This window comes from Lissotriton helveticus, chromosome 2_1 (genome assembly GCF_964261635.1).
Source record: "Lissotriton helveticus chromosome 2_1, aLisHel1.1, whole genome shotgun sequence".
NCBI lineage: Eukaryota > Metazoa > Chordata > Amphibia > Caudata > Salamandridae > Lissotriton > Lissotriton helveticus.
Window position 1 is genome coordinate 1,111,152,135 of NC_136059.1, and position 15,110 is coordinate 1,111,167,244.

Below are 15,110 nucleotides of genomic sequence, written 5' to 3' on the forward strand. Positions count from 1 at the left end.
CTGTCCTTAGTAGTGTCCCTGTCCTTGGGAGGAGCCCTGTCCTTTGCAGTGTCCCTGTACTTGGGAGGTGCCCTGTCCTTGGGAGGTGCCCTGTCCTTGGGAGGTGCCCTGTCCTTTTTAGTGTCCCTGTCCTTGGGAGGAGCCGTGTCCGTGGGTGGTCGTCTGTCCTTGGTGTGTGCCTTGTCCATGAGATGTGACTTTGCCTTGGGAGTACTTTTTGAGGGGTATGCCTGTGTGCCCTGTGAATCTGTGTCCCCCAACACCCCTTGAGGATCCTGTGTGTCAACTCCAGGGTAGCTGATGTCGTGTTCTGTAAAAGATTTCACTTTCCTAGGGGATGGTGTCTGTGGCCTCCGTTGCCTGCCTTGCTGCCTGTGCCTGCTTCTAGTGCAATACCTAGAAAATGAGGCCTGTTCAGAAATGTCACTCTCCCCTGAGACAGTAAGTGGTGTGGATGGGGGAACTGAAGTAGAACCGTGTCCATGTGACTGTTGAATGGCTGCAGACACTGTGTTGGATAAGGTCTGTACTGTTCTGTGGAGACCAGCAACATCACCATGCATCCCCTTCATGAATGCTATCACCTGCCCCAACTTCCTATCGTGGTACAGGAATGCATTAATCATGTTTGTCTGCCCTACACACAGATGGCGAAGCAGATCAACCGCCTCAGCACTAAGGCCAGTTTGTGTCACAGGGGCAGGAGCAGCGGTGCCTGCACCAAAGGCCACTCTGCTCCCCCTACTCTGGCGAGCACAAGCAGTACTTGTTGCAGTTGGTGGCAGTGTGGGCCCAGTGTGCTGTGTACCTATTGAAGTTATAGATTGCCCACTCCCTGTGTCTAACAACAGTGCTGACTCACCACCGCTGTCTGAAGATGAGGACGATGGGGTCTCCACATGTGAGTCCTCAGGGATAGTTCTGTCCCCCTCTCCGGGGCTGCTCTCTTCAGTCTCAGTTTGCATGTGTGTGATCTCAGATACAGATGCATTGCCACCACTAAGCTCCGTCATATGTGGGTCAGTGCCCTCGTCCAAAGCTATAAGGGAGAGAAAAGAGGTATACCTAAGTACTACACCCACGTAATGCAAATTACAAAATACAAACTTCCTTCCCTGCTGACCAACATGTAGCACCCATCTGCACATGAATCACCCCTACCAGACATCCTCATGTCAGATAATTAGTGGGCCCTGTGACACATGTACATGAAAGAAACATGGCAAGTGCATGCAGCCCACCACACATGTGATGGCATGGGACCACAGACCTGAATGGCATGTCCTGGGCCCCTGCACTACAATGCAACTAGTATGTGCAGCTGGCTGACATGGATGCTAACTCTCACTCCTCTAATGCCACCAACATCAATAACAGCACACCATATACACCACGGATGTCACTACTGTGTCTGACCAGCAATACATGCATGCAGTCCCAAGTCACAGACCCATTCAGTGTGCTTACCGCTAGTTTGCTGCTGCTCCCCTCTCAACCGTGCAGACAGGTCAGGATGGGTCACATCCATGATACGTAGCATCAGAGGGTCATGGTACGTCGTGCAAGATGGCCTGATCTTGGAATCATCCCCAGTGTCATCTCCGCCACAGTCTTGCTGAGCCTGGAGATATCGTCCCACCGCTTGTGGCAGTGTGTGTGTCGCTTGTTGCACACCCCCACTGCCCGTACATCACGTGGTATGGCCCTTCACACGGCCTTGCGATGGTGCAGCTCGACCTACCATAATGGGAGACAAGAGGGGGCAAGTCAGTGAACAGTTGCCGTTCACACAGATAGAAGTTACAGGTATCTGTCTGCAGCCAAGCACAGTACAACGTATGGCACGGACAGCTTGATATGGCATTATTCCATCATGCAAAGCAGGTGATCGGTTGTGGCCAGCACAGCCGCAAGACTACACATGTCATGTTTGTGACTCCCCAAAGACTCCCCAAAGATAACAATTTGCAGCATAGAGGTCAATCAGTCAGTGACAGAACCAGGAACACATCACAACGTACCTGGCGTGCTGGGGCATACCCACACTGACTCCCACAGAACACCTCCCAGATTTTAGAGGCCAGGAGTCAGGGACCACCTCAAGCACACCAACATGTTCCATCCATGCCACGGTGACATATTGGCACCCACCGCCCGGATCCGGCGGTAGGTAACCGGCCATGGCCATCCATGCCACGGTGACATCAATACACATATTGGCACCTACCGCCCGGACCCGGCGGTAGGTAACCGCACGGACCCGGCGGTGGGTGCCGCTATGTGAGTGAATGGGGGGATACCAATTGCCATTTCCACTTGCACAGTCAAATGTATCTGTTAGCCTGCCCCGCCCCCGCGGATTGCGTGCTCTGCCATTTCGATGCCAGTGAGTGTTGATTTTCAAATGATGCACCATCGCAGTAGCGCGCACAGGCGGTTGGCGGTTTGTGACCGTGATGGACCTTCCCCATGCAGACAAAGATACGCACGATTGCAGTAGTAAGGACCATTTTCTGTGATGTCGGTTGGCGTGCCGTGACGCGGTGTGTAGACACACTGCATGTCTCCGAACTCATCTAATGATAATAGTTGTTCATGTGTGTCAGGGGATGTCCGGAATGCATCAACACTCAGCATATCATGTAAATGTGCCGTGTCCATGTGTCTCATCGATGTCCATTTGTTGCATGTGTAATCATACTATTCACATCACCAGTCGTCATCAAAGGACAGTGATGTGACCTCAAATTGCGTCACATGTGCAACAGCAATGTGGTGACATCTTGGTTCTGGGAAAGACATGGCTTGGTAGTTCGGACTGGACTGTTCCCATGAGGCACAGGGTCAGAGCTGATTTGCATATAGCCAGTGTCTAACCCAGGGTGGTGTGGAGTGCAAAAAAACGATGGATTTAGGCCCAGATCCTTGTACTGGGGTGAATGTATGACATTGTTCTACATTCTGTCCATCAACTGTGTTTTTTGCAATTTTCACCCCGAGTGGGCTGGGTATGCTCAGACGTGAGTCCCAGGCTCTCCACACAACTGGAGTCAAGCTATCCAGGCTGATGAAGGCTGATAGCCAGAAACCGGTCCTTGGATGCTTGATTCCGGTCTGGGAAAGACATGGCTTGGTAGTTCGGACTGGACTGTTCCCGTGAGGCACAGGGTCAGAGCTGATTTGCATATAGCCAGTGTCTAACCCAGGGTGGTGTCGAGTGCTAAAAAACGATGGATTTAGGCCCAGATCCTTGTACTGGGGTGAATGTATGACATTGTTCTACATTCTGTCCATCAACTGTGTTTTTTGCAATTTTCACCCCGAGTGGGCTGGGTATGCTCAGACGTGAGTCCCAGGCTCTCCACACCACTGGAGTCAAGCTATCCAGGCTGATGAAGGCTGATAGCCAGAAACCGGTCCTTGGATGCTTGATTCCGGTCTGGGAAAGACATGGCTTGGTAGTTCGGACTGGACTGTTCCCATGAGGCACAGGGTCAGAGCTGATTTGCATATAGCCAGTGTCTAACCCAGGGTGGGGTGGAGTGCAAAAAAACGATGGATTTAGGCCCAAATCCTTGTACTGGGGTGAATGTATGACATTGTTCTACATTCTGTCCATCAACTGTGTTTTTTGCAATTTTCACCCCGAGTGGGCTGGGTATGCTCAGACGTGAGTCCCAGGCTCTCCACACCACTGGAGTCAAGCTATCCACGCTGATGAAGGCTGATAGCCAGAAACCGGTCCTTGGATGCTTGATTCCGGTCTGGGAAATACATGGCTTGGTAGTTCGGACTGGACTGTTCCCATGAGGCACAGGGTCAGAGCTGACTTGCATATAGCCAGTGTCTAACCCAGGGTGGTGTGGAGTGCAAAAAAACGATGGATTTAGGCCCAGATCCTTGTACTGGGGTGAATGTATGACATTGTTCTACATTCTGTCCATCAACTGTGTTTTTTGCAATCTTGGTTTTGGGATCACACGTTTGAAAGTGTACACATCGACACAGTCCATTAAGGCTGTGCACCCACAGTTTAATCCAGTCGTGAGTGTGTGTTTTGTGTGTGCAAGGAGTAATGATGGGGGATACATGCATTCAGTGTATGCATCTGTGTGTCGTATGTTGAATGTCAGTGCCTGTCATGTGAGCATGCACAGCATTGTTGGTGGTTTCATGGGTGCACGAAGACAAGGAGGGTGTGTTCCAGGTTCGTCTTGTGAGTGCACATCTATGTGTGTCTGTGGTGATGCTTGTCCACACATGGGCACTTCGTCATGTGATGTCGGCTGTGCTCGAAACATGTGTGAACGTACCATTGTACACATTTGCTCACAGGATGTTGTTTGTGGGTGAACATTGTGTGTGTAGTTGTCTGTAGTGCCTTATATTTCTGTCACATCACACATACAATCAGTGTCTGCAACATGGATTATTTGTGGTGTGTTGGTCAAGATGTGCTAGTGTGGTTCAGCTGTGCTGTGTTGTACAATTGACATCTGCTCACATCTACTCCCAGACAGGAGGGCTCCTAATGTGCATCGACCATACACTGTGCTGGAGGACATGGTAGGAGAGGAGGTGATCCGCAAATTCCGGATTGACCGACCAACATTGCTGGACCTTGTAGCACAATTGGCACCGCACCTGCAGCCACGCAGGGCGTATCCTGGAGCAATTACACCCACAGCAAAGGTGATGGCGGCACTTCACTTCTTCGCCACGGGCACATTCCAGTACACAGTTGGTCATGCCGGGGGGATGTCCCAATCCATGTTTAGCATGGTACTGCGGGATGTGCTTGAAGCCATGATGCGTTACAAGGATGATTACATCCATTTCCCAGGTCCAGCAGATTTGGCAGCAGTGAAAGAGGACTTCTATGCCCTGGGCCAGATTCCACACGTAGTGGGTGTCATTGATGGCACACATATTGGTCTAGTCCCACCCCAGGCACGTGAACCCATCTATCGCAATCGGAAGCACTACCATTCAATCAATGTGCAAGTGGTGTGCCTGGCTGACAACATCATCTCTCATGTGTGTGCCAGATTTCCCGGATCCGCACATGACTCCCACATCCTACGGAGGAGCATTGTCCCCCAACTGATGGCTAATCTGCGTCAAGATCGTGCATGGCTTGTAGGTGAGTGTGCTGCGATGACTACTGTGTTGTATGTGTGCCTTGCTGTTCCCACCAGTACTGGTACTGATGTATGTGTCTGTCATCCCCTCACCTAGGTGACTCTGCGTACCCAAACCGGCCGTGGCTGCTGGGCCCCCTACGGAATCCAACTACCCCAGGGGAAATGCGCTATAATGAGGCCCATGGGAAGACACGTCGGGTGGTGGAGCGTACATTTGGTCTTCTGAATTCTAGGTTTCGCTGCCTGGATAAAACCAGAGGGGCCCTGCAATACTCACCCGGCAAAGTATGCAAAATCGTGGTTGCCTGCTGCATGCTCCACAACCTGGCCTTGCGCAAGAACATTGAAATCATCATGGACGCTGCAGACCAACAGGTTGCTCCGCCTCCCATCCTACCCATGTCCAGTGATGACGATAGTGGGGAGGAAGAAGGTGTGGACCAGAGACGTCAGCTCCTTGACCGCTACTTTCCTTGAATGTGAGTAAGTACGTCTTGTGCTGGTGTTCAATGCGTGATGTATGTTTGGTGGTGTTGTGTGGATGTTGTGTGTGAATGCTGCCTGTTCTGGTATGTTCTGTTCGCAAATGGGTGTGGGAGATGGTGTACATGCAATGCTCCCTGATGTGTGTCCTGCGATCCGCTTAATTTGTGATGAGTGTGGTTTGTGGGATATTGCAGTACGGTGTGGTGTGATGGGTGTGATTCAGTTTCCTGACCTGTGCTTGTTGTTCTCTCATTATCCCTAGGTCACTCCCACAGAGCCATGATTCTGAAGAACATTGATCCCTGCACCTGGTAATGACAACTACTAAGACAAACCTGTGTTTAAAACATGGAGGTCACCCAGCCTTGAGTGTTTCCGTGGTGTTTATTTACAGGGGGGATTTGTGTCAGTACCTATTTACAAAATGGTGGTGGAGGGGAGTGAGTTGAAGGTCATGTCAGATGATCCCACCGTGTAGACACCACATTGTGTGGTGTTAACCTAGTCCAACAGTCGTGTGTCAATGCATGGCATTGCGGGGCAAGATAGTTCACAGAGTGAATGCCAGGTTCAAGGTATGTTGAAGTCAGTGCTGGCCCCTCTTCTGGCGGGTGGCTGGTGCATTGCCACTGCTCTGTCCTGGATCCAGCCTTGGACGGCCCCTTCGTCTTCGAGCCGGAGTGGACCCAGCTGTGGGGGCAGGTTGTTCGGGGGACACCTCCCTGTCAGTGGCCTCAGGTGATGGTGGTGGTGGTGGTGTCCTGTCCCGCTGGCCACTTGGGTGAGGGGGAGGTGGTGTGTTGCGGGATAACCACTCCCTCCAAACAGATGTTTACTGGTCCATGAGGTCCACTATTTGTCCCATATGGTTGTCCATGGACCTCAACAGCTGGTGGGTCTCAAGCGAGTCTTGGCGCGCACGATCCGCCTGTGCCTGGGACCGCTCGTACGATGCATGCACTCTTGAAATGAGATCCAGGGTCTCGGTCCTAGGATTGGGTGTGTCTTGTCCCCCACCAGGCCTTGCACCTGCCCTCCTGTCCTCACCTGTGTCCTCACCCGTCCACTCTCCCTGCTAGCCTGTGATGTTGATGGTCTGGCATCGTCCAATGGGTCAGGGAGGGTGGCACAGGCAGGACTGGTAGTGGTGGTGGTGGTGTTAGCTGCACAGGTCACAATGGCAGAAGTTGCTGTGGTTCCACTGGTCAAGGTGGTGGGGGCAGGGATGTACGGGGAGCCTGATGGCCCAGGGAGTGTATGCGGACCGGCATCGCCCTCCGCATCCGAGATGTCCAGGGAATCATCACCAGAGCGTCCATGCTGGGATGGGGGCGACTGGTGCTGGCGATTGCTGGCTTCTCCTGCCAGTTCTCGGTCACCTGAGGGACACAAATTGTAAATCAATGCTGTGGACATGACAGGTTTGTTGTTGTTACATTTCAATTTCCTAGGGATTCAGGACATGGCTGTTGATGTCATCACATTGGTGTGGCACACAGTACTGGGCATTATGGTGGTGTGGAGGTGGGGAGACAATACTTGGATATGTGTAGTGCTGTTCTGCTACTGGTTGGTACCCCTGGACTCTGTGTAGCATTGGAGTCATTTTGACATGGTTGGTGTTGTTCAGCAATGTGGACTAGGGCATGTTCACCAGGGCTGTGGACAACCTACCTTGCTACTGTACCTGGTCTAGTCACTGTCATAAGATTCATGTGTTGGTCTTTCATGTGGATGGTCTACCTTGTGTTAGTGACAAGCTTTGGACATTGCTTCCATGTGCCTTGTGTCAGGACACACATTGTACTTGCTGTTGTGGCTATGTCAAGTCTCACATCTTACACAGACTGCCTACTACATGTATTGTGTGGACTGCCACCATGTCTGAGTTTCCCCTTGCAAGTTCTTTGATGTGTGCAGATGTGACGCTTCTCTTCCATGTGTCCAATGGTCTGTTATTTGTGGGTCCTTATGTGGACATATGGTACTTGTTTGTTGTTTGAAGAATGCAGTATGCAGGCTCACCTGTCCCATGTTTTATGTCACATTTTCACCATGGAGTTACTACGTAGCCATGTGTTGTGTTGCTCCTAGCTGCAATCATGAGGGTGGAGGGTGCACATTTATATTTGGAGTACAGACTTCCCCCTCACACCCACCCCTCCCTGTGAAGATGGCAACCTACCTGTAAGTTTGAAGAGGGAAATGCACTGGTCAGCACATGGTGGAGGACTCCATTTAGCTCTGGGGTAGGACATGGGGGCCTGTTGGGAGTTGTAGTGCTGGCCTCTCACCCACCCTACCTCCCTGTGGACATGGGGGCCTGTTGGGAGTTGTAGTGCTGGCCTCTCACCCACCCTCCCTCCCTATGGACATGGGGGCCTGTTGGGAGTTGTAGTGCTGGCCTCTCACCCACCCTCCCTCCCTGTGGACATGGGGGCCTGTTGGGAGTTGTAGTGCTGGCCTCTCACCCACCCTCCCTCCCTGTGGACATGGGGGCCTGTTGGAAGTTGTAGTTCTGGCCTCTCACCCACCCTCCCTTCCTGTGGACATGGGGGCCTGCTGGGAGTTGTAGTGCTGGCCTCTCACCCACCCTCCCTCCCTGTGGACATGGGGGCCTGTTGGGAGTTGTGGTGTTAGCTGCTTGACCACATGCATGCCTGGGAACGTAGGAGGCTACATTTGTGGTTAATCATGGTGGGTGCATTTGAGCCCTGGGGGTTCACAGTTGGGTGACTGTGTGGTCCACATGCATGGATTGGAGACTGGGAGATGTGTCTTAGCAGTTGTGCGAGGCAGGACATTACAGTGTGATGGTGGTCATTGGTTTGTACTTACCAGCCTCCACTCCCTCGTCTATTCCTTCCAGGCTCTCATGGTGCATTGTGGCTAGCACCTTCTCCTCCCATTGGGTGTATGGTATTGGATCCATGGGAGGGCCACCGCCAGTTTGGTGTGCCCGCAGGTGGTTCTTGGCCCTGATGCCTTTCACCCTTGCCTTGAGGTCGTGCCACCGCCTCTGGATATCGTGTTTGGTGCGTGGCACGGTCCCTGAAGCATTCACTCTGGTCACTATCCTGTCCCACATTGTGGTCTTGTTTGCCTAGGTGGTCGGCTGGACTAGGGTACCGAACAGATGTGGTTCTACACGGAGGATTTCATCGACCATGACCTTCAACTCACTCTCTGTGAACTTTGTGTTTTTCTTGGGGGCCATGGTGTGTGATGTGCAAGGTGTTGGCGGTGTTGGGTGTGCAGGTGTGTGGTATGTAGGGATTGTGGTGTCTGGTTGGTGTGGTGGGTGTGTTGGTGTGCAGGTTGTATGTGTGTTTGTGTGTGTCAGTTGTGTGTGATGTGTGCCTCTTTCTTGCAGCTGTGCTGTGATGCAAAGGATTGTGGTGATGGGAGGGATTCCTTTTATAATCTGTGTGGTGGTTGTGTCCCAATGGTTTTTTGCAGTCAGGTGTTCTGTGGGTGTGGAGACTTGGATGCTCTTGTTTGTGCTGGGGGTGTGTCATTGGGGCGTGGAGTTGTTGGGGGTGGGTTTTCCAGGTAGGTGTGTCCCCTTTTTTTTTGGTTTACTATTTCCTTCTGTCCGCCATTTTTGTTTCGGTTTGACAACAGAGGTGATGTTCGTTTGGTTCTTCTGCAGTCAAGTTCCGTTTGTCGATGAATTTTTTCCGCGGCGGTCGTGGACGGTGGTGAGTTCCGCTGGGTTTGCGGGGTTATCCTAATCGTGCGGCCGGTCCCTCCATAGGCCTTGCGGAGGTTGGGTCTGTTTCCGCGGGCGTTGCGTCCGCGGCGGACATTTTTTCTGTGGTACCATCCACGTGCAGCGGTCTTTGGTGTGATCCATCCGCCGCGGTCGGTGTGTGATGGTGGAAAAATCCTAAACGCACCGGCGGTTTGTCCGCGATGCGGTCGGGAGTATTTTTCCCACGACCATGGCGGTCGGACACGTTTCCGTCTGACATCGAAATCGGCCCCATAGTCGCCATCTTGAAAAATAATTGATTCTGCGGTCCGCTGATGAGAGGAGTGCCACTGTTTGGATCACTTATTTATTTTCCTTGAGTACTAAGCTCAAGTTCCCATTATGATTGCATTTGACTACATCGAATCTTCATCCGTGCTTTTAGCCAAAGTTGGATTTATTTGCACTATTTCTCAGCAACATTTTGATAAATTACTTGGATGTAATCTATCAATACCCAGTGTATATGTGCATGTAAATCCTTTCAGGCGCAAACAATGTTACCTGCATAGGGAACTTTTACATTCTACCTCTGCTTTTTTTTTTTTTTGAAAATGTATTTATTGCCATAGCAGGGGCATTCTTACCATATATACATGCCGTCTACCGCTGTACATACAATATTTTACATCATCGATACAATATGATTAACGACTTTACCATTTTCCTTGTTTTCCCTTTCCTCTTTAATGGTGCCCCCCCCCTTTATCTCAAGATTACTATTGGATAACTCCTATCTGCAACTGTGCAGTAATTCAACTCCCCCCCTCCCCCCCGGCACTTTCATGCGACATAGGGCTTAGTACCTATGAGCAATGTCCATTTTGCATTTTACAGTGATATAACGTCCATTTGTTTCGTCATCACCCCTTCACAATAGTACTGTAAAACATTTTCAATCCCAAGCCTACAACCTGAGCTCCAGGGACTTGGCGTCCTGTGTCCCATGCTTAACCTCCCTCGTGTGGGACCTTCCGTGCACTCTCCATCGTCCATCACATTCACCGGCAATACAGGCATTCACTGAATATGCGTCTCCGTACTCCTCTCAAACATTCTTCCTCTGCTTCACTGTACTCTGTACAACTGTCTGTTGAAGTTTGTTCAATTCAGTGACTGAAAACAATGCATTATTATTTAGACATTTGTTGTGCTGATTGTCCACATCCTTTAAAAAAATATTTTTATTGTACATCCGATAAATAAAAACAGTTATCTTTCACCCCTTGCTAAGGATCTAATGCATTGCATTTATACCTTTTTTGGGAGTATCTAAGCCAGAGGCCCACCTTGGGGTGTCATATCAGTCTCTTAATCTGGTTCTACACCAGCCAGATACGCCTTTAGGGTGCCCCAAATATCCTTGGGTCAGGAAGTTGTGGGCAGCAGTTCATTGTAGTTTCAGCGTGTGTTCGACATGTGGCTAGAACTGTAATCCAGTCAGTCAGTGTTTGCGCAGTAATCCGAGTTTCACAACTTTCGGCTCACTCTTTACAACCTATTTCACGTATCCCAGTGATGCCATTAATGGGTCCTTGAATATACTCCCCATTAGTCGCTCATCAGTGGACAGCTCCATGCTAAGTTTAATAACAAGCATTAGCATAGCCAATAGGTCTCACCTTTGGGACCTTATAAGTGATTACCCATGCAACAGTTGGTGTTGTTGCACCAAGGATATTGTGCTGCATAACTAAATACTTATAAGGTCCCAAAAGCGAGACCTATTGGCTATGCCAATGCTTGTTTCTGTTAAATTGCCAGAAATAGTAAAACAAACGATCTGTAGCAGGCTCAATCTACGCAATTTTCGATTCCGTGCAAAAAATGTATACAGCGTATCTATCCAAGATCAAATCTGCCCCAGTTTCCAAACTTGAGCCACTTTTTAATTCACTTATGGGTTTCTCTTTTATTTTGGTTTGCAGGTCTATTTTCTGTCCCAGTCAATTCTACATATATTTTATAGCCAACCCATCTATTGTTAAGATGACTGTTTTTTTAAATTCACCAATTAATTTCTCATGGGTGGGCTAAATCTTATACTCTCTACATAAAAAGGGTTGCGAAACGTACCCAAAAACATATAGAATGATTTCCCTAATCAACGTTGATGTGAAAGCCTATTGATCACTTCCATTAGATGATCTGAAAGAATTGGTTAACAAAAAAAAGACATTTTTCACATACTATTGCAGTGTACAAAATAAAGACCCTGAATTACGCATGTGAAACAATTGACGAATGTGAGTGGGCTAAGTTTGAGAAAGTGGAAGGTAAAATTTGGCGTCAAATATGTAACCTGAGTAATGCTGCATTAATTGCGGCTCTTAGGCTCGAATTTGGCCTTCTCTCAACGTATGTTTTGTCATTGGCAGGGACTTTAAGGTGGTGTAACGCTTTGATAAATGGTCAAGAAAACCTGTTAAGGCTAGCATTGCACAAGGAAATTTTTTATAATTTATTGTGTAAAAGTGTAATTTTTAGAAACTATTTAAAAGTGTTAAGCATTTTTGGTTTGGACTTAGTAGGGGCAGCAGTTTTAAACAAAATAGCATTAAAGCAATTAATTAAAAAATCCATATATGTGATCTCACGAGAAAGAGATTTGAAAATATGCAGAGGAAATGGCAGACTGGACTGCATAGCGGAGAGCTCAATTATTAAAAATCCTCAGCCGTATGTTCGTTGGAACCTGAATCAAGGTGTACGCAGAGTGATTCTACTCTCCAGAACGAATTTGTTGCCGTTGAGGATATTAACAGGAGCCTGGGAAGGTATCCCCAAAAATGAAAGACTTTGTGATTTATGCAATGGTGGCATCCAAGATTTTAATCATGTTTTGATTGTGTGCCCAGCACTTAGTTCAATACGACGCAAATTTCTAAGGCATGGTTTTTTACAATATAATATTTCAACAGCAGAACAGGCATGCAACTTTCTTCTGCACCCTCCGTCAGAACAGATATGTTTTAAGATTTTCTGTTTTTTTAAAGAATTTTTAAATGTATATTAGTAGCCAATAAGTAGGGTGATCAGTGGATTATGTAGTACCTTGTATAATTTCCCTTGTTTTAGCATTTTTGAGTACTTTAAGCATTTTTAACTCGTGAAACATACGATAAGTAACAATTATTTATTAGTGTGTTTAATAATCCTGTTTGCTTTCTTGTGCAGCTTTTGAGTTATTTTGGTTATATTGATGCAAGATAATCATTCTGGGCTCTGTCCAGGATTAGGGCATCTATGCACTAGCACTTTATCTTGATATATTTGCACTCTCAGTAGCACTTTACAAAATCATCTGTTGTTAACACTGTTCTCTGTCCTCGACATAAGAAATGTTTTAATTTCTCTTGCCTTTGTTAATCTGCTGCCTGTATATTGGATAACATTTGTATAAATGTAGCTGAGTTTATTAATCTTGGGCTAAAGCCAAAAGGGTCGAATTAGGTATAAGCCCTGGATAAAGATTAAGGTTTTATTGCGTCAGCACAATGTAGAAAGCATGGGCACTTTACATGGTATTTTATAAAAACTGGCCGCTATCTTCATTTAAACTTCATCTCCCAAAAATATGATTTTAAAAACAAGATTTTAATTACTATTTTTTGATTATCGTTAAACGTATATTGGATGAACTATACATAATTTCTTAACGATGCGCTGTCCAAATGTAATCGTAGATTAGATTAGATCTCTTCATCAAATTAGGGAGTCAGCCAATAGTGTTCCTCACTAGATAATGATTAGAAGATTTCTGTCCCTCGAAGTGACATATTTAATGATCATCAGAGATTAGTTCCTTTAGGGAGGAGGTCATTTTAGGAAAATTGTTTATTTCAGTATTTATTCGTAACTAAAGTTAGGGGTTTAATGAAAAAAATATTATGTACTGTGTGTAATGTAGGATTATTACAGGGTGTAACCTCATGGGTTTTTAATACTGTTTTTTTATGAATTAATGTTTTATTGTAATGTTATGTGGAATTCTTCGAAATTCGAAATCATAATAAAATGAATTGAATTGAATTGGGTTAACAAAAAAACTACTAATTCCTTGTTTGCAGACAGGTTTCCATGAAGAGGGTGCAACAATTTACACCATAGTAGCCTTAACCATGCTGATTGACTCCCATACTTTCTCCGATAATACTCTGTTGTATGTCTGCTTCATAGATTTTCAAATCGCCTTTGATACAATTATTGAAGACTTTCTATGGAGCAAGTTGTATCCCAGGGAGATTCGCAACACATTACTTGCTAATCTTGACACATTATCAAGGGGCCATACAGCAATTATGTAATGAGACGTGGATATGTATTAAACTAGGACAAGGTAACTTTATCTTCGACCAAAAAACAAAAACAAATAAGGGCATTAAACAGGGATGCTTTTTCTCCCCTGTTATTGAAGCTGTATGTGGCAGACTTCAGAACAGCTTTAGGAATGACAGATCAAGCCCCACATAACTGGGTGGGATGTCCGTACATTTCCTGGGATACGTTGATGACACTTTCCTGCTAGACGGGATAGATGTTGATCTCCAATGTCTTCTTATGGCCCTAGGAGCCTATTGCAATTCTAATTTCTTGTACCTAAGTATCTCTAAAACAAATAAGTAATAGTCACTAAAAACTGCAATCTTGGGATATGACGGCACCAAAGAGATGACTATAAACACATTGAAAAACGTTGAAATTGAAATCACTATTAATTGTAGCCGTCATCTCCTGGTTATTGACAGAATTTACTGGCCCTTCTTCAAGCCCTTTACTGGAAGTTGTAATGGTAAAGTTGAGTACAGTATTTGATTGAGCAGAAGTTGTATGCTGCCGTCACAAAACAGTGCTTGTCGTACTCCTGTTGGCTCCTGAGGGGAGATCGGTCACTTAAAAAATGCAATGATGTGGCAGTTTGGAAGGGAAAGACTCCTCTACAATGCTTTAATAGTATTGGCTAATAATATTGATGAAGCATCATGAAATGCTCACTGTGTTCAATAGCTACTGCATGAACCATGTTTTTATTAATAGGCTAAGTCTATAGCATTTTCCCTCATTCAAAATGACCTCCACCAAAATTCTGCGAAGGCACATGTGCATGTTATTTCTCCTGTTTACGTGTGTGCTGTGAAGAATAAGCAGTTTGTTAAACCATCCCATCCAGCACTCCAACTGACACTCCAGTTGCTGTATCCCCAACAGCCTCATGTTGGTCCTTTCATCCACACCAGCCCACTGTCTAGGTTCGCTCTCCTCAACTGCTGCAGCCCGCACATGGCCAGTCCCCCAAAGCCATGGGAGCCAGATTCACTGAGGTACTGGCATAACCTGGACCAAAGGGCCTAATTTTGAATATAAATCGGGAACAATTACAGGCAGCAGAAGAAAGACACAAGATTAACCACTTTTGAAATGTAAGCAATTATATCTATTTTAAGATTCAAAAATGTTGTTACTTCATTGCCAAATCTCTCCTCCTGTCCATTCTGCAGACACCGCGCACACTCTACTCTTACACTGTCCTCTATGCACCCTGAGAATTCTGTTCACCATGCTGACTAAAGATCTTTTTAAGTGGCTGGATTTGATACAGCCCACAAATTCCAGTGAGCAGCACACTTGCAAGCATAACTGTTGAAAATTGGGGTCTCTAGTTGGCAATGGTTTGCACCCTGTCCATGTAGGGACCCTTATTCTAGTCAGGGTAACGGAGTCACACA

The 15,110-nt window shown here is 47.1% G+C and overlaps 1 long non-coding RNA gene across 4 annotated transcripts in view; it reads right to left on the reverse strand.

Moving 5' to 3' along the window:
• The window catches only part of LOC144818463 (uncharacterized), a 68,858-nt gene that overhangs the window by 33,311 nt on the left and 20,437 nt on the right, over positions 1-15,110 (reverse strand). For all 4 annotated transcript variants that reach the window (XR_013607108.1, XR_013607110.1, XR_013607109.1 and 1 more), the window contains 2 exons: positions 1,468-1,737; positions 863-1,039 (listed from right to left, as the gene is read on the reverse strand). This is a non-coding gene — a long non-coding RNA (uncharacterized LOC144818463). The remainder of the gene's footprint in view (positions 1-862; positions 1,040-1,467; positions 1,738-15,110) is intronic.